Genomic DNA, 20131 nt, shown 5'->3' on the forward strand with positions numbered 1-20131 from the left:
GGTCGTGGCACCTGTCCTATGCATTGTAGGATGTGGCCTCTACCCACTGGATGCCAGTAGCACCACCTCCTTAGTTGTGATAATCAAAAATGTCTCCAGACATTGCCAGATGCCCCATGGGGGACAAAATCACTCCCAGCTGAGAATAACTGGTCCAAACTAGGAAAGAAGGGAAGGAAAAAGGAAAATATTTTCTCAGTGCAGCTTATTCTCTCTTCAGTGAGAAACACATTTTCCAGAAGCCCCAGAAGACCTTCCCCTTGACTTCCATGGGCCGGGGTGGGTCACATGCCCACACTTTACTGCAAGAGACCCTGGAATGCAGCTTCTGCCATTTTCTGCTATTCTAGGAGGGAGTGGCTCTGCTAGGGAAGGAGGAGGATGGAGATGGCTGTGGTGTGTGTGCTTAGCAGCATCTGCGTGATGGGATTTCACAGGAGGGACCAGGTATCTTTCCAGAGGTCTTTAAACAGGCGGCAAGGACTGTCTGTGGAGACAGCCTGACTTGAAGGATGCGGCTCCCTGATATTAGTGTTACATGCTTTACACCATGGACGTGATGAATTGTCGCCTCACCTCTGTGGGGAGGGACTATTTTTATCCCTCTTACAGAGGTGAAGACATGAGGCTGAGAAGGATGAAGCCACTTGCTGCAGGTCCCACAGCTCCTGAACGGGGCAGCTGAGTGCTGTATCTGTCTGTCTCCAAAGCCCATGTGTGTCACAGAGTCCTGTCAGGGGACAGAAGCCACACCAGCTTTTTTCACAGAAAGAATTAGTGTAAAGGATTGTGAACTGTGTTAAAAAAAAAACTCAAGAGGCAACAAGAGAACATGAAGGTGTCACAGAGGAAGCAACTTCTGGGAGCAGCTGCCACGCCAGGGCTGGGGGGACAAGGAAAGGAGCTGTTGAAGCCTGCGGGAGGGTCACCACGGGCTCGGCCCCGGGCCTCTGAAGCGGGCACTGGCCAGCTGGTGCTGGTGGCCCTGCACAGCACAGAGAGGCCGGCAGTGGGACTCTTGGAAAAACTACAGATGAGAACAGACTGCTCCAGCTGCAGTGAAGATGTACTGGGAAGATGCTGAAGCCAGAGCTGGAGCAGGAAACAGACAGGACAGAGCGTGTGCTCCTGCATCCTCCAAGCCCACCAGCCGGAGGAGAAGGACAGAGCGTGTGCTCCTGCATCCTCCAAGCCCACCAGCCGGAGGAGAAGGAAGGTGGTTTTCAGAGACCCAGCCCAGCAGCACAGGGCAGAGCTCAGAGAGGTGAGGGGCTCAGGAGCAATCCTTAATAATCAGCTCACCGGCCAGCCTTCTTCCCTCCCTGCCGGACGCTGGGAGCTAGGCGGGCTTCCTGGAGAGGGCAGATGATTGGTTATCTGCAGGGCTGGGGCCAAGAGATAGCCCTTCAGGATCCTTCGGTGCTCGGGGGGCCGGCTTGAGAGGAGATGCGGCAGGGCCACAGATAAATCCAACTGGCCGCCGGATTTCCAAGCTCCCCAGTGCCTTGCTTGATGTCACAGGGCTCTCAGCTGTCATCATCCCATTGAAGCTCATTCTGCTACATCTTCCTGTACTGCAGAAGCTAGACGGGAAAAAAGGAGCCACTTCCCTGGTTCCTTTGCACCTAGGATATTTGGGATGCGATTCTGCTCCTCTAGCTGAGATTTGAAGGATGGTGAGGCCAAGGCCGTCCGTCTTCCTGCTGCCTTGGGTTTTCTGGAACCATCCAGTTTTTTCATAACTGCATTTCAGTGACCATTCGCCAATTATGTGCAAGGTTTAGGGGTCTTTGCAGAGGTGAAGGCTTCTTGTTTCCAGGCTCACAGCTTCTACTGTGTGTTCTTGAAGCCAGAAGTTCTGACAGCTGCATGTGGGTCGGCACTTTCCTGAGGGAGGTAGGTTCACCAGCTTCCTTGGTGGGGCAGTTCTGCTGTGTTTTTCCTGGAAAGCCAGCCCAGAGACTGCTCCTTTTGAAATTCCAGTGGCTTTTGTAAGCACGTATTACCTTCTAGTAATTTCTTTTTTAAAAAAGTAGGTAGAGGGGCTTCCCTGGTGGCGCAGTGGTTGAGAGTCCGCCTGCCGATGCAGAGGACACGGGTTCGTGCCCTGGTCCAGGAGGATCCCACATGCCGCGGAGCGGCTGGGCCCGTGAGCCATGGCCGCTGGGCCTGCGCGTCTGGAGCCTGTGCTCTGTGGCAGGAGGGGCCACGGCAGTGAGAGGCCCACGTACCGCAAAAAAAAAAAAAAAAAAAACAAACAAACTAGGTAGAGTGGCTCCTTGCTTCTGCAGCTGAACGCTGACAACTTCAATCATGCCCGTGATCTTCACAACAACACTGATTCCATCTTACCGATGAGAAAACCGAGGCCCACAGTAGTTCAGCATCCGGCTTGAGGTCACACTAAGTAGTCAGTATTAGTGTCAGAACCACAATATGAGCCCAGATCTTCTGCTCCCTAACCCTGTGCCTTCCCACGTAATCCCAGGAGGGTGTGGTTTTTAAACTGTAGTTGAAAGTGCGGTCTGAAGCCCACATTTCACTTGCAAATCAGAAACCACTTTTGTACTGAATTAATTTGATCCTGATTCTTGTTTGTTTCAATTGCATGATTGAAAAGGAATAATGATTCTCCTCTGGAAAATAATGATTCTCCTATCAGGTTGAGTGGCTGTGATTGGCAGGGCCCCGCGCACACACACACAGTAGCCTCACGGCGGCTGCAGGTGGGTGCCCTGTGCTGTTGACCCTTGTCCCCAGCCCCGGGCATGAGTGTAGGACAAGATGGTACAGAAGGGTTCATGATTTCTCAGGCCATTCAGTGCCAGGTGCTTGGCCCCGGGGTGAATCACATGATTGTTGACCATCTGTGTGCAGTGCGGGTGGCCACACCCTGGTACAGATCAGAAAACACCATTCTTTAAGGTCACAGTTGATCAGCAGGTGCATGGGGTGGCCGTAGTTTTGACCAGCTCAGCCTCCTGTCCTCGCCTTGCTGGTAACAGGGTGACAGCACCCTTGTTTTCCTTTGCAGGGGGCCTTCCCATCCTCAGGCCATGTGAGGTTTCTATCGCAGGCTCCAGGGGGAAGGCCTGACTCGGGCCTGAATAAGTACCACATTCCATCCCTGGATTACAAGGATTTGGTCAGGTGTTAACCTGTGGCCCAAGTGAGCTATAGGAGAATTGGTTCTGTGACTTCTCTTGAATTATTGGGAAAGAGAAGGTGTTTCTTTCTGTTGGAGTAAAAGATGCAAGTATGGATCTGCTGGGGTTAGTTACCCCAGGCAGACAGCCTGTCAAAAGGTGGAAACCGGGGAGGGGCAGTGGGGAGGTAGAGCCAAAAGAGAGAGAGGAGACAGATTCCCAATGACATTGTTTACAACGCTGGATCCAGCCCTACCTGAAACCATCTCCTCCCACCATAGGTTTCTCAGTTATGCAAGACAGTGAACTCCTCACTTTGCTGAAGCCAGTTGGAGTTGGCCTCTTAGTTACTTTCACTTCACTGTATCCTGACTGCTACACAGATCCTTTTTCCAGGGGTGTTCCATGTTCTTTCCACCAAACCAAGCTGTCCCGCTACCTCCCACCCCAGGTGGGTTAAGCTTGGATTGGTCTAAACTACAAATGACTGAACTCCTCCAGGATTGCCAACCTAGCTTCTCATGTGGCAAACACTCAAGGTTCAGTCTGTCATGCTTCTTTTATTTCTCCAAATTTTTATTTCTCCAAATTAACTTAGGATTGGCTTAAGATGACACCTACCAAGTTGCCCTGAAATCAGTGTCCCCCTCGTAGGGCTTTTGCTCTCTGCTTCCCTGGATTGTCAGTGGGAAGGCATCCTGGAGAAGGGGGACAGCTGAACTGAGTTTTGAAGAGTTTTGCATTATTAATACATTAAAGAGCAGGAGAAATGCCCTCCAGGGAACCATCAATCTGTGTGAAGGCAGATACAAACAAGAACAGGGTGAAGGCTTGGAGTTTTATGGTGAGGTCAGAGAGCTCCACCAATTTTTTCTTTTAAGACCTTCCATTAAAATGTCATATATAGAGAGAAAAATGTGCATATAAGTGTGCAGCTGGGTGAATTTTCACCTAGAGAACACAGCCATGTCACATGCCTATGGATCCAGAAGCAGAGCATAATCAGTGCCCATGAAGCTACATGTCCCTTTTCTGTCACTATGCCTTCCAGGGGGAAGGTCTATCCTGACTTCTCACATCCACACCCTGGGCTAGTTTTGCCTGTTTTCAACTTTATGAAAATGGAATCAAATTTTTCCTGTCACTGGCATCTGTTATTCAGCATTGTGAGGTATGCACATCCTTCTCATCATATGTAGTTATATGTTGTTTATGCTCAATGCTGTAGGGCAGGGTTCAGCAAACTTTTTCTATACAGGACTAGATAGTAAATATAGGAGTCTTCTCAGGCCATTTGATCTCTGTCACAACTACTGAACTCTGATGTTATCGTGTGAAAGCAGCTATGGACAATGTTTAAACCAATGGACAGGGCTGTGTCCTAAGAAAATGTTATTTACAAAAACAGGCAACCTGGATTACAAACAGAGTGCCGTAGTTTTCCAACCGCTGCTGTAGAATATTCCATTGTGTGAATATACTACAATTTCTTCATCTATGCCGTTGATGAGTTTTGGGTTAGGTTTTAATTTGAGACTATTTATGAATAGTGATATGAACATTCTTGTACATGTGTTTGGTGAACAGATGTTTGCATTTCTGCTGGGTATGTTCCAAGGAGCGGAATTGCTGGGTTGTAAGTTGTACATATGTCCAGCTTTAGAAGCTGCTGCTCAGTAGTTTTGCAAAGTGGTTGTACCAATTTATTCTCCTCTATCTACACGCAGCCATGTCTGCGTCCCAGTTGCTTCATTTCTTTGCTAACGCTTGGCATTTTCACGTCAACCTTTCAGGTGGGTGCATACTGGTATCGCTTTATGGTTTCAACTTGCGTTTCCCTGATAAGTAATGCAGCTCAGCTCCTTTTCATGTGTTCATAGCCGTTTTGGATATCTTCTGTGTGAAGTACCTCTTCCAATAACTTTTTATGCCTTTTATTTGCATCAATTACCTTCTGCCTCGATGATAAGTCTTGCTGTCTCCTTCGGGGAGTGTGTCTATTTTCTAAACTCAGGAGTCTTCAGGAGCCCATGTTATGCATATGTTACTAATTTGTCTTTAATTCTACTGTGAGATGTTTGCCCTCTAAGAATCTGTTTCAGGTTCTTTTCCCTTAAGAAATTTTGATCCTGTGCTTGCATGTGTAAGTTCTTTCCCAATTCTTCTTCCTTCAATACGCGGTAGCTGCCAAATAGACTTCTCTTCTTTATCTACCACATTTAGACAAAATAAAACAAACAAAACGATCTCTACTTCAGCCTTCATGGGTGCTTTGATTTTGAGCTCTCTCCCTACTTCCCACATCCATCCTTCTCTCCCCCTGGTAGTTCTCTCCTTCCCCACTGGAACTCCCACTAGCCCCTCCTCATCTTATCTCCTTTATTGACTATTTTAATGAATTAAGAAAAAGCCCCATAGCCAATCAGACAAGTTCCCTTCCCAGAGAGCAAAGGCAAAGCTGATAGAATTTTTCTTTAGCATTTAAGATGACAAGGCTGTGAATATTCTCATGACTGCCTATCTTTGTCTTTGCCACTGGTAGGTTCTGTGTCCATGCCAATAAATATCGTTTTGAACGTTTTTAAAAATGGAAAACAAGTTAGGGGTCTCTCTTATTTGATCCTTGCAATTAAGGACACTGAGCCCATGACTACCGTGGGAACTTATTTTCGAGGACTCTGCTTCCTGAGGACTAACCATGGGGCAGGTACTATGTGCATCAGGTGTCCCTAAGATCATCCCTAGGTGTGATGATTTGCTAAGAGGATTGAGCATATAGTTGAACTCAGGGCTTCTTGTGGCAAAAGGATACAGAGGGAAATCCACAAAGGGAAAAGGCACGTGCAGCACAGTCCAGGGGAAATCAGGCACAAGCACGCCGAGCCCTCTCCCGGGGAGTCACAAGACAGGCATAATTTCTCCAGCAATGAGTTGTGACAACACATACGGAACGTTACCTTCCAGGGATGCTCATTAGGGACTCAGTGCCCAGGGTCTTTACTGGGGCTGGTAAATAGGCACTCCTTGCCTGGCATGTACCAGATTTCCCTGAAGGGAAACAAGTGTTCAGCAGAAACCACACTGTTTGTGCGGATAGTTTAGCTACCCTTGTCAGGGAATGATGGGAACCTTCCTGAAATCTGCCTTCCCAGATGCCAGCTAAGGGCCAACTTTGTAAGCAGACCTTTCAAAGGACAGCAGCCGGACCAGCTATGATAAGGCATTTTGGCAGAGTGAGGCATTTGAAATTCACAAGCCCTCCCAGCAACATCACAAAGCTGTCCAATCATTATCCCTACTTGGAGGAGAAAAGACTAAGTCTCAGAGAGGGTGGAGAACTCTACTAAGAGCTAATAAGTGGTAAAACCTGGACATAGACGAAGTGAAATTACAGGCCACGTTGTTCTCACCATGCCCCACTGCCTCTCAATTCTTTAATCTTAATATTTAACTGCTTAACAGCCAACCTTTGCTGAGTCTTTTCTACGGGCCAGGCGCTGTGCTAGATGCTTCTGCAACAGCTCATTTAAGCCTCTTGAGGGTGTGTGTTATTATTATCCCCATTTTGCAGATGAGAAAACTGAGGCACAGAGCTATTGAAAAATGAACACCATCAGGCCATAATAATTGTGGCTACGTGCTGGGTGCTTCCGAGGTCCAGACACGGTGGTAAACATTTTCCATGCTCATTAATCTTCATGATATCCTTATAAGGTAGAACTGCCGCAGCTCCAGAATTGGGGATGGGAAGGGGTTAGGGATGGCAGTCTGGCTGGAAGGGGCTTGAGGTTTATATATCCCTTTACCTGAGATTGAGGAAACCCGCCTACCCGTGTCAGGGGTGGGGGTGGGGGGAACCTCCAGGGGAGTAGGCGCCGCTTTTGTCCCCAGTTTATGGATGAGGTTCAGGACTAGGAAGTAACATGCTTAAGCCACACAGCAGCTCCCGTGGGTGCCCTGGTTCCACTGCCCCAAGGCACGTTCCTCCTGCGTGGAGCTGCCAGCTTTGCCCAGCTGCTTCTCCTCAGCGGCCTCTGTAGAGCAAAGGTGAGCTGAGGGTGGATCTTAATGGAGCAAAGCTAGTACGAGGAGAAGATCCAAAGTTCCAGAAAGCAAGCCTGATGCAGGGCTCCAGGAGTTCAGAGGAGAGTAAGGCAGATGCTTCCAGGAGAAGCACCGGGCAACTCATTCACACAGTCCAGAAGGAGGGGAGCCGACTCAAGGCTTTGATGAACTTTCAGTGCGAAGTGCCCTGTTTTGTTAGGTGGAGATGGGCCCCACGTGAGTCCTTCCTCATCCTCTCCCACGCCTACCTTTGCCCCACCCTGGCCCCCACCCATCAGAGGAGGAACTTACTTGAGCGAGGGAAAGGGCTCCTTGGAACCCTTGCCCTCAGAGGAGAAGACGTGGACCTGGCTGAGGCCGAGCAGCTGAGGACGTCTGCAAGCCCAGGGTGCTAACTGGCGCTTCTAGCAGTTACAAGATACAAGATACAAGAGAGGGAAGCGAGGTAGAAAACACAGGGCCAACCAGAGGGCTCTGCTGGCTCTGCTGAGTCCCTGCCGTGTCATGCACACCTGTCCTGAGGCGATGCAATTGGTGAAACATGCCCCCCTCCCTCCGAAAACTGACAACCAGTGTTGATTTTGCCGATTCTAGAAAGTAGTGGCTAATGTTATCGTGCTAATCTTGCAGTGTAGTGTGGTGTCGAGTTTATTTTCAGGGAAGAATTCACTTTATTCTTTTTTTAAGACTTTTTTTTTTTGATGTGGACCATTTTTAAAGTCTTCTTGAATTTGTTACAATATTGCTTCTGTTTTATGTTTTGGTTTCTGGGCCCAGAGGTATGTGGGATCTTAGCTCCCTGACCAGGGATCAAACCCACACCCCCCTGTGTTGGGAGGCAAAGTCTTAACCACTGGACCGCCAGGGAAGTCCCGAGACTTCACTTTAATTTAGAGCATCACGGGGCCTGAAGCTGCTGCTTCCGTTGCATTTTCCCTGCAGTTTGCAGAGAAATGAAATAAGACAGCAGAGATTGCCAAGTTGGGCACTTGCAAGGACTCTGGAGGCAGCCCTTGTGAAGTGTGTAGGGTTGTTCCAAGGGCAAATTAGTGCTCAGTGGAGACGCGACTTGTGTCTACGTTTGAAGGCCCATCCCCTCAGCTAAGCACCCGGCGCACAGGGGTGACTAAACCTCTCCAGCTAGGGAACCGAGGACAACACGGTGCTACCCTGACTCTCCAGTTCAGGCCAACTTTGGTTAGGTCACTTCGGTTCCCCAGGCCTCAGCTTCCTAATCTGCAAAATGGAAGTAACCATCCTTCCTAAGGCTGTGGTTGAATGAGACAATGAACAGCAAATGTGGGGCACTTAGCATCTGGCACCAGAAAGTGGTTCATAAACGTCAGGCGCTGCTTCTGCTGCTGATGCTATAGTGACCACGGGGTAATACGAGCAAAGGACGTGAGCGCAGCCCAGTGATGCAGGTGGGAGGAAAGGCTTCCGTATCAGCTCAGGGGCGCCTGCTCCGATTCTCACCTCTGAGAGCAGACAGTGGATGTTTGCCACCAACCCTTCCTTCCCTCCCACCTTCCTTCAGCTCCTGGAATTTCCTTCAGGTATTAAATACCCCCATGCAGCCAGGGCCTTGGTGAAAGCTGACTCCACCCCCTTGGTCCGGCAGTGAGCCCCGATTGGCTTACAGGGATCAGCACCGTCCATTTCCTGCCCAGTCATTGGTTTGCAGGCAAGCATGTGACCTAGGGGATCCAATCAGGGTGCATCTTGTTTGAACCTGCATTCACCTGCCCCGCATGGGATGTGGAAAGGCGTGGCCGCGGGATGCAGGCAGCCTTGATGGGGATGTTGCTGAGACGGCAGAGCTGAGGAATAGAAAACACCTGGGCCACATGTAGCATTGTTAAGTCTCGGGAAACATCCAACCCGGAAGCTGGATCTTACCTGCACTTTCCGTTTGGACAAACCAGATCTCGGTTGCGCCAGCCAGTGCAAGTTGCCTTTCTTGGTTACTTGCAACCAGAAACACCCTGTCGGGATGCACTCCTGTAGGTGTAATTGTTCAGCTTCCATGTTTGCCTTGGAGAGGACAGTGACCTTTTCTTATCCTCTGTGTTCGCAGCTTCTCGCCAGAGTCTAGGACACCTCAGGCACTCCATCATCGCTTGTTGAATTCATGGGACGTCACTTACCTCATGGAACTTGTAGTCTCCTTGAAAAATGAGACACATGTGTCTGCATCTAAATAAGATGTGAGACAAGCTGGGACCAAGGCCCGGTGCTAGTTCTACAGGAAATCGATGCTGTCATACTTGATCTTCCTCCTTGAAGCGACCTTATGACGCTGGACAAACAGGACAAACAGCGGACGCCAAAACCACCCGTGTGGACCAACTGGGCTTGGGAAATATTCATGGAGACCAGGGGAGGTTTTCTTCCTTAAAAGGTAAGTTGGAATTTATTGAAACTAGGAGACAGGCCCCATACAAAGTGTCCATTAGAACACGTTTGGTTCAAATGGGGCAGAAAAATTGGTCGCAAAAATGGCTTAAGCAAAACGAGAGAGAGGGAGAGAAAACGTATTGGTGTGTGAAAGAAAAATCCAGGGGGAGCTCCACCTTCAGGGACATAGTGAGCAGAACCTTAGCTCTTCTCTGTCACCCAGAACTGCCTTTCTCTGTGTTGGCTTCAGTCTCTTGCTCTGCCTGGGAGCAAAATGACGGCGGCATCTGCCACCACTACATCCCCATGGGCTCCCAGCTGCATCTCCTCTACCTCATTGGCCCAAGGGCCCATCCCAGTACCAGTCACTGTGGCTGGGTGAGGGTCATGCTTTGATTAATTTGGGCTTTGGACACACGCTTCACCTCTTTGGGAGGGTCTCATTGGCTGGTCCCTAAGACATTAGGGAACACTCTTGCCAGAAGGAGGGTGAGGGGTCCTGGGGACAAAAGCAAGAGCGATGGACAGAAAGAGTGGAAACAAAGATATTCTCCCATTTTCACGGCACACACGGTGGAAGGCCTACCATTCCTCAGACTGCGCTGGGACTAGGGGACAAATGAGGGACAGGGCTTGGCTTTGAGGAGTTCACAGCTCAGAGGACAGGTGAGCGTTTATTCCTGTCTGGCTTAAAATAAGGACGAGGCACAGAGCTGCACAGGACCTCTGGTGTCTCCCAGCCCCTTTATCTCTTCTCTTTCTGTAGGAAGATGGAAATCCCTTCAACCCTTATCACGGTGTCACGTGAATGTGCTTAGGATTGGACCAGCTTCTTGTCCTCTCTGCTTCGGTTTCTGCATCTTTAACATCAGGATTATAAGAGCATGTGCCTCCCAGGGCTGTAGAGAGGGAGAAGAGACGTGGTGCCTGGGAAACACTGAGCATAGCACCGGGGTCTGAGTGAGGGCTCCGTGAAGGTTAACTCTGTCCTGTTTCATTGGGGTGATGTCAGTGGTATTGGGACAAGTCTGCCTGTAACATGCTTCTTTTCACTCTTCGTGGAGGATGGATGGAGAAGAGGGTAGAGCCAGACTGCCTGGCTGTGGGTTTGTGTCTTAGTCTGCTTGGGCTGCCATAACAAAGTACCACAGACTGGGGGGCTTAAACAACAGACATTTATTTTCTCACAGTTCTGGAGGCTGGAAAGCTGAGATCAGGGTGTCAGTATGATTGGGTTCTGGTGAGAGCTCTCTTCCTGACCTGCAGCTACTTTCTTGTTGTGTCCTCACAGGGCAGGGATTGAGAGGGGTGGAGGAGGGACAGGGAGGGAAGGGGAGGGACAGAGAGAGACAGAGAGCTATCTCTTCCTCTTCTATAAGGTCACAGTTCTATCAGATTAGGACCCCACCCTTCTTATTTCATTTAACCTTAATTGCCTCCTAAAGATCTTATCTCCAAGTATAGTCACACTGGGGGGTTAGGGCTTCAACATATGAATTTTAGGGGGACACAGTTTAGTCCATAGCAAACAACTTAACCTTCCTAGACCTCAGTTTGCACATCTGTGTCTCATAATAGACTTATAAGACTTATCTCATAAGTCTGTTATGTGTATAGAAAGTACCCAGGATATCTTCATCACTACTCTTTTTTTCTCTTACTAGCTAGCAACCAAGGACTTTGATTTAGCTCAGCAGCCCCGACAGCCTCTGGCTCCATCCCCAGCACATAGTGCGTGTTCAGCGATTGTTGGTTTAGTGAATCCATAACGTATTGCTTCGTTTGCACAGTGCTGTGTGCACTGGTGAGATGTTGGGGTATCAGGCCACTGTGTGTGACACATTAACTAAGATTCAGATTCAGCTATTGTTACAAAGAAACTAAAATAACAGTATCTGAATCAAGGCAGTTTATTTTTCCATCACATGACAGTCTGGATGAGGTGATCCAGAGCTGGGACAGTGGCTTCATGGCATCAGGGACCCAGGCACCTTCCCTGTTGTGGCTCCGTGATGCCTCGGATATTCCTCTCATTTGAATAACCCAAGATGGCTTCCTCTCATCTGCATGGTCCATGTTCCAGGTAGCAAAGCGGGGACAGAGATGAAGGAAGAGTGCGTCACTTCCCTCCAAAGGCATCCCGTTGAACAGAGCTTGCTTGTGCAGCCATGCCTAGCAAGGGAGCTGGGTAGTGTGGTTGCCGGTTGGGTGTCCATGAGTTCCATCAGAAAGTGGGGATTCTGTCACTAGCAGAGACAAGCGGGGATTGGATATTGGGGCACAGTTAGCAGTCTCTGCCCAAGACTTCTGCTTCTCCAGGGGCAAGGGCTAGATCTCTGCCTCACGGATGAAGAAGAGCCCAGGTGGGAGGTGAACTGGGATTTGTCCAAAGAGAGATGTCCTTTAGGAAGATGAAGGCCGTGGAGAAGGTCTTGTTGGCGAGCCGACACAGGATCTTCAGTCAACCGGGACCCTCCCTTCTCACCCCTCTGCGCTGGGACCCTGCTAAGGCCCTGCCCAGGTAAAAGAAGGAGGCAGTTTCATTTATTGTCAGATCCCCAGGGCCCATCAAGGAGATGGAGGGGACGTAGGCCTGGCCTGCAGAGCTCTGGAGGGACCCAAGGCGAATTGCGCCACTGCTTCCCTCTGAGTGGGAGACGTGGCTTCAAGGACAAGGAGAAATTTCGAAGTCAAGAGAAAAATAGCTTCTCTAGGCGGTACCTTCCTTTAGAAGCAGAGCTTGCTTCCTGTTCCTCTGGGCAGCCCCAGTGCTACATGAGGCCTGGCACATAGTAGGCATGCTACTGAACAAATAATTTCTTGCAGTTTTTCCTCCACTTCTTTAGACTTCAAAGACTTGGGCTCAGGAGGTGAATATTGCCTTATGATTTATTTTGATCACTCAGCAACGTGAGGCCCAGTGCCTGGCACATAGTAGGTGCTCAGCTGTATGGTTTCCCAGCACCTCTGGAAATGCATCATGTATCATCAGGCCTTTGGAAAAGGAGGGTCTCCATCCTTACAACCTCCTTGCTATGGAGTCAGGGCTGACCAATTCTTAAACATGTAGAAAGGGAGAGCGGTGATAACAGCTTTAATAACAGTGCGCACCAACTGAGCACCTACTGTGTGCTGGACGCTATGCCAGGTGCTTGACAAGTTCTCTCAAATCCTTCACCAGCCCTTCAACGTGAGGATTATTATCTCCATTTTCTAGAGGCAACTGAAATGAGGCGAGAAATCAGCTCATCCCTTTAGAGCAGAGATTGGCAAACCATGGCCCCTGGGTCAAATCTGGCCCGCCACCTGTTTCTGTAAATAAAGTTTTATTGGCATACAGCCACTGCCATTCATTTACATAATACATGCAGCTGCTTTCCCACTACAACGGCGGAGTAGTTGCGACAGAGACCATATGGCCCGCAAAGCCTAAAATATTTACTATCTGGCCCTTTACTGAAAGTTTGTCCGGTTTAGAGGAAACATGTGAATACTTTCTTTTTGCCAGGCTGGAAATCAGACCAGGAAAGGTTTTGCAAGCCATGGTGAGGCACTGAGCCTTGTTGGGCTGGCAGAGGATTGTCCCTGCAGGGGGCTGAATGTGTGTTTCAGGACAACCAGTCTGGCTGCTGAATGGAGAATTACTAGCAGCGAGCGAGGGAAACCTATTAGGAGTTCGCTGAAATAATCCAGGCAACAGAAGGCTGGGCTGAAAGGTCCCGGTGGGGTGAGAGGTTTAGGAGGGAGAATCCACAGGACTGGCAGTGATTATCTGGAGGTGAGCGGGGGAGAGAAGACTTAGAGAAAAGCTTCAGTCTGGGGAGGGGTTAGAGGTGACATTCACTGAGCTAAGAAACCAGGAGGCGGACGAGCAGCTGGTGTGCGGAGCAGGGAGTTTAGTTTGGGAGGTGTTGAGTTTGAGGTGTCTGCTGGATGTCTCAGCCGAGATGGCCAGCTGGAGGGTGGCCCTGTGCGTCTGGAGCTCAGGAGGGAGTGCCGGGTGTGCCCTGGAAGGTAGAGGGTTCAGGGTCCCCAGCAGGGAGGGCGTAAAGAATGGACTGAACAGTGGGGTGCGATTCAGACCTGGGGCCGAGTTCTTGAAAACCCAGGTTCTTGTCTCTCCAGCACCGCGCTTTTCCTCGTGTCTTCCTGAGACCACCTCTTGAGGGTCGGGTGGAGCTGCAGCCAGGAGGGGCGTCCGGAACGAAGCAAAACCCAGCCCATCCCCCAAACAGGCAGGCCCAATCCTGGCCTCAGAAGCAGGGAGAGAATTGTCTGTCTACCTAGTCAGAGATCCCAGGAGAACTAGAGGCTGTCACTTTCTGAGAACTTGACACCTGTCACACTGACGAGGCCTTTCCTGGTGCCTCGCACCCCCAGCTGTGTTTCTGCTCTGAAGCGAGGCTCTGGGGAGCTGGGCTGCCCCCCCATAGGGATGCTTTTCTGGAGTTGTTTCCTCCTGTGGGCTCAGGTGAGCGCTTGCCTGCTGGAGAGAGCCGGAATGGGCCCCAGCCTGTCCCCGGGTACCATCTTGAGTATACACGGCGTCCAGGAGGCATGCCTGATACGGGTCTGGAAACGGGTGGCAAGTGGGAGGCCTCCTACATGCTGGAAATTCTTTGCACCTTAAAGAAGGCTGAGGAAGTCTTTCTCCTCCAGAGATATGACTGCTACCTCAGACTTATTTTTTGCCTTGAAAGATTTCAAGGCTGTCTGATTCTTGGAGCGAGGGGAAGCAGGGCCTTCAAAACAGACTGGTTGCCTCCAGCAGAGAGCGGCTCAGGAGCTGGGACGATGCTGGTTTTCCTGTTGAAATCCCCGGTTGACTTCTGGTCGAATCTGCCCTGGAGTTTTGTTTACCTTCTCCCCTTTCTAGCGGAGGATGTTGCCCTCTGTGCCCCTGGCTGCCTTACATGTCTCGACTATCCCACAACTGATTAATGTTCTACGAGTCAGAACCATTTTGGCGACAAGCAACAAGTGCGAGGCCGACTGTCTTAAGCACAAAAAGGAATTTATTGGCTTGGTTCACTGAGATTTTTCTGGCGTGGCATCTACTTCAGGTAAAGCTGGATCCAGGTGCTCAAATGATATCAGCAGAATCTGTCTATCTCTGGGCTCTGCTGCCCTCTATGCTGGCTTTATTCTCAGACTGTCCCCACATGGTGGGAAGATGGCTGTCAGCTCCAGACTTCATCTACCTGGTTTGGCATTTCCCAGCAGAAAGACGGTGCCTCTTGGCTAATTAACGTGCAGGGAAAGTCCTGGATTCAATGTCAGTGGCCCCAGCTGGAGTCATGTGACCATTCCTAGCCAATCACTGTGGCCAGGAAAATACTGCATTCTCCTTGGCCAGACCTGGGTCACACGTCCAGCCCTGGAGCTGGAGATCAGGACGACTCCATCAGAGCTACAGGGGCTGCGGGTGGGGCAGGGGTGGTTCTCCAGAGGTGACACACGGTTCTCTTTCCAGAAGGGAGTGTGCAGGGGGCAAGCAGAAATAACAGATGAATAACATTATGCTTGATACCTCAGAAGAGTGATGTGGAAATAGTATCTGTGAACTGGACTGGCACAAAAGGAGGAAGTACTAATGGCGGATTGTTATATGTAAGGCAGCCATCTGCATGGGGATAGGCCAGGCGTTGGAGTTCAGTGGGGGCAGGCGTCATATGTGTGTAGGGACTGGGAGAGGGAGGTGGGGGGGACCCAAGACCTAGAGCATTAGGAATAGAGGCTCTAGAATGGGGTGGGGAGTCAGGTCTCCAACTTCCTCCTCCTTTCTATTTCCTTCCCTCCCTCCCTCCTCCCTCCCTCCTTCCCTTTTCCCTTTCTTCCTCCCTCCCACCCCAAATGTTTGAATGCTTGCTCTGTGCCAGGCATGCCACTGGGCACTAGGAACACACACATGAACAAGATGGAAATGTTCCCTGCCTTTTAATGCTCATCTTCTCCTGGGGGAGAGATAATAACAGATAAATAAATGGGATCGGTTTTGAGAGATGAGCTAGAAAGTGACTGAAGTGTGGGCAGCTGCTTTCTCCAGGGTAGTCAGGGAGGGCTTCTTGGAGGAGGTGACATCTGGGCAGAGGCCAAGTGATGAGAAGGAACCAGCCCTGGGAAAAGTAGGGGTGGGAGAGGGAAGGCCTTGAGGTAGCAAAGAGCCCTGGGTAGGGCAGAAACAGCCAACTACCCACATAGGTAGAGGCTGGGGATGGAGAATGTGCTAGAGGGCAAAGTAGGGCTGGGCGGGAGCAGAAGGGGCAGGCGTGGAAAGCTGGGCAAGGAGGTTGGATCTCAGGGCCGCTGGAAGGGAACTGAGCACCACCGCCTGCTGGTCTAGATGGAAGGGAGTGATGGCGATGGAGCCGCAGTGGCTGTGGCCCCACCTGATAGAAGGAGAAAGAGAAGGAAGACCAACATCCTTCAGCCAACTCTGGACCAGCTGCCATGTACCTGTGTCCCTTAACCTTCAGAATGACCCCGTGAAAGGCAGGTCCCCATTTTCAGATGAGGAAACCGAGGCTCAGAGGGGTAAGTGGCCCAGGGCCTCTTGCCAGCCTGTAATGGAGCTATCATATGAACTCAGGTCTTTTCGACTCCCAGACTCTTCCTCCTACATGGATCTGCCTCTCACCACGTGGATTGCGAATGAGGCAGCAATCCAAAAGTGATTCATCGCTTCTCTTTTCTTCCCACCGCCCCTCATTTCCTTTCTTAATTTCCACATTTCTGAGCTGAAACAGGCTGGTATTTCAATTTGCTGGTAGCAGAGTAGCAGATGGGGGTGCGGGCAGCACAAAGGATGGGAGGCTGAACCCCACCTGGCCTCTGAGGCTGGCCGCCGCCCCCCCCCCCCAGGCCAGATGCTCCCACAGCCTAAAAGATGGGGAGGGGCATCCACCAGCGACCGCCCCCCCTTCCCCAGCTCCTGAAGTGGTTTTGGAGTAGGAAAGAAAATATGCTTCTCCTAGCACGTAAATGTCAATTTACTTCATGCCTTCCTTTTTTTATCAGTGCAATTGGAAAGTAACTGCTATCTCCAAAGGAACGGTGCTGGTTTCATCTTCCAAATGCCACCACAGTAGGGATGGCACAGGGCTTAATAGAAGATTACTTTTTTACAGCTTGTGATCTCCCGAGTCTTAGAATTCTGATATCATCTTAGCCAGACACACGAGAGGACGAGTGGAAGATGGCCATCATAAACAACCCATGTGTCCTGCATTATGTCCACTTTTAGGGCCCCTTCACGAGAATCCTGAATTCTGGGATTCTGGGGTACTTGACATGGGCTCAGGCTTGAGGAATTTACTGCGGAAGAAGGAGTTCCTATTTCACCAAGACATTTGTAGTAGATGTCTGTTGACTTTTTTCTGCCCAGTCACTTCTGAAAATAGGATTTTGATTCCCTGGGGGCATTACTGCCACCTCTACCCTTGATTCCTGCATTTTGGGTGGGGATGAGATCCACCTCTACTCCCTCACAAATGCACATTTTAGGAGTGGCCAAATTACCTAAGCCTGGCCAGTGGATGTATTCTCTCTCCAGTCTACCTTGGTGATTCAGACATGAACAGGAAACCTAAGCCAGGCCACTTGGATTGGGGACTTATATAAGAAAAGGAACGAGGAGTCCTACTAGGAACTGGCTGAATGGGTAAGAGGCAAACTAGGAGCTGCTGGCAACCAGAGTTGGGAGAGTCTTTTTGATAATGAGGCCAACACAGAGGAAAGCAGAGCTAAAACTTGAGGGAGGGAGAGAGAAAGATGGAGTTCTGATGACGTCACTTGAACACCTGGATCCAGCCATTCCTGAAGCTAATTAATTTTGAACTAGGTATATGAGTTCATAAACTCAGTCTTATGGCAAGGGCACTGACTAATACTCTTACCTGTCGGTGTGATCCTGGCTGCATAGAGCAACTTTATCTCTGAGTTTCCACCCCTACCCCCCCACATGTTGCTTCAAAGGGACAGCTCAAAGCAAGAAGGAAGGGTAGGGTAGGAGCAAAGCATAGGCATTACTCCTTCCCACCAATGCAAACCCCATGGGGGCAAGGGGCAATCTCTGCAAGGTTTAGGTATTCCCTGGGGATCCCTGAAAAGGCTGTTCAAAGCATAAATGGCAAGGCTACATTCTGGGACAAAGTTGGCAGTTGTGGGGAAGGGGCAGGATTCTGGGGCCACAGAGCGGAGAGGCTTCTCATGGCCCTCACTCTTGCTTTAACACAGGGGCTCCCAGCTTGCAGTCAGTAAGACTTCCTTACAGATACCTTCATTCTGCTTATTCACTCCCAGGATTGCACTTCGACTCAGCAAACGTTGACTACGGACCATGCCAGGTGCTGGGAGTTGACGGACTTGGGTCCCTGGTTCCTCCATCTTTGTCCCTTAGTGACTGAGTAGTGTTGACAGGGTCCCCAACCGCTCAGAACAGGAATAACAATATCACCCACTCAAAGGACTGTTAGGAAGACTTAATGTTTGGCTGCAGGTCTGGCAAACAGTAAGCAACTGATAAGCATTTGCCAGCATTTCTGTTCCAGAGACGGTTGTGTCCTAGTCCTTGTGTATGTGTGTGTGTGTGTGTGTGTGTGTGTGTGTGTGTGTGTGTGTGTGTGTGTGCGCGCACGCGCGTGCGCGCACACGTGTGTGTTGGCATTGGTGGGGGGTGGATGGGGGTAGCTCAAATTTTAAAGAGCTATGTAAATGGATTATTTCTATGTTGTATAGTTGATGGTAAGAGGGACAAGAGCCACAAGTACAAACAGCCCCAGGATCCCAGAAGGAGAGGTGTTCCACCTATAGGTGGGATTCAGAGAAGGCTTCCTGGAGGAGGTGAGCACTGAGCTGAGTCTTGAGGACTGAGTAGAAGTTGAACCAGAGAGTAGCAGGAGAGATGCTTACAGGTGTAGCATGAGCAGGAAGTTTGCCCAGTGTTTTGTTACTAGACAGTGGAATATGATGGAAATTGAGCACCAGAGGGTGAATTTAGAAAGGCCAGCAGGGAAAGATGAGTTCGGGCTAGAACAGTACATGGAATCATGCAGAAGATCTGCACGCATGTGTGAAACACAAACGATCAAATAAAACAAATGCGAGCCCAGGTGCACTTCGTTTAAGAAAAGAATATAAGAAGCACATATCCGGATCATACAAAATGATATTCAGAGAGGCAGAATTAAACTCCTTATCCTTTCCCTTTCTTTTAATGTTTATTTATTTATTTATTTTCTTTTTAGTCATCCATTTTATACACATCAGTATAGACATGTCAATCCCAGTCTCCCAGTTCATCCCACCACCACCACCACCCCCCACTGCTTTCCCCCCTTGGAGTCCATACGTCGTTTGTTCTCTACATCTGTGTCTCAATTTCTGCTCTGCAAACTGTTTCATCTGTACCATTTTCTAGGTTCCACATATATGCGTTAATATACAATATTTGTTTTTCTCTTTCTGATTTACTTCACTCTATATGACAGTCTCTAGATCCATCCATGTCTCTACAGATGACCCAATTTCATTCCTTTTTATGGCTGATATTCCATTGTATATATGTACCACATCTTCTTTATCCATTCGTCTGTCGATGGGCACTTAGGTTGCTTCCGTGACCTGGCTGTTGTAAATAGTGCTGCAATGAAAATTGGGGTGCATGTGTTTTTTTGAATTATGGTTTTCTCTGGGTATATGCCCAGTAGTGGGATTACTGGATCATATGGTAATTCTATTTTTAGTTTCTTAAGGAACCTCCATACTGTTCTCCATAGTGGCTGTATCAATTTAATTTCCCACCAACAGTGCAAGAGGGTTCCCTTTTCTCCACACCCTCTCCAGCATTTGTTGTTTGTACATTTTCTGATGATGCCCATTCTAACTGGTGGGTGGTGATACCTCATTGTAGGTTTTTTTTTTTTTTTTTTTTTTTTTTTGCTGTACGCAGGCCTCTCACTGCTGTGGCCTCTCCCGCTGCGGAGCACAGGCTCCGGATGCGCAGATTCAGCGGCCATGGCTCACGGGCCTAGCCGCTCCGCGGCATGTGGGATCTTCCCGGACCGGGGCAGGAACCCGTGTCCCCTGCATCGGCAGGCGGACTCTCAACCACTGCACCACCAGGGAATCCCCCCTTTTGTAGTTTTGATTTGCATTTCTCTAATAATTAGTGATGTTGAGCAGCTTTTCATGTGTTTGTTGGCCATCTGTATGTCTTCTTTGGAGAAATGTCTATTTAGATCTTCTGCCCATATTTGGATTGGGTTGTTTGTTTTTTTAATATAAAGCTGTATGAGCTGTTTATATATTTTGGAGATTAATCCTTTGTCCAATGATTCATTTGCAAATATTTTCTCCCATTCTGAGGGTTGTCTTTTCGTCTTGTTTATGGTTTCCTTTGCTGTGCAAAAGCTTTGAAGTTTCATTAGGTCCCATTTGTTTATTTTTGTTTTTACTTCCATTAATCTAGGAGGTGGCTCAAAAAAGATCTTGCTGTGATTTATGTCAAAGAGTGTTCTTCCTAT

The sequence above is a fragment of the Leucopleurus acutus genome (assembly GCF_964270905.1).
Source record: "Leucopleurus acutus genome assembly, chromosome: 16".
Taxonomy (NCBI): domain Eukaryota; kingdom Metazoa; phylum Chordata; class Mammalia; order Artiodactyla; family Delphinidae; genus Leucopleurus; species Leucopleurus acutus.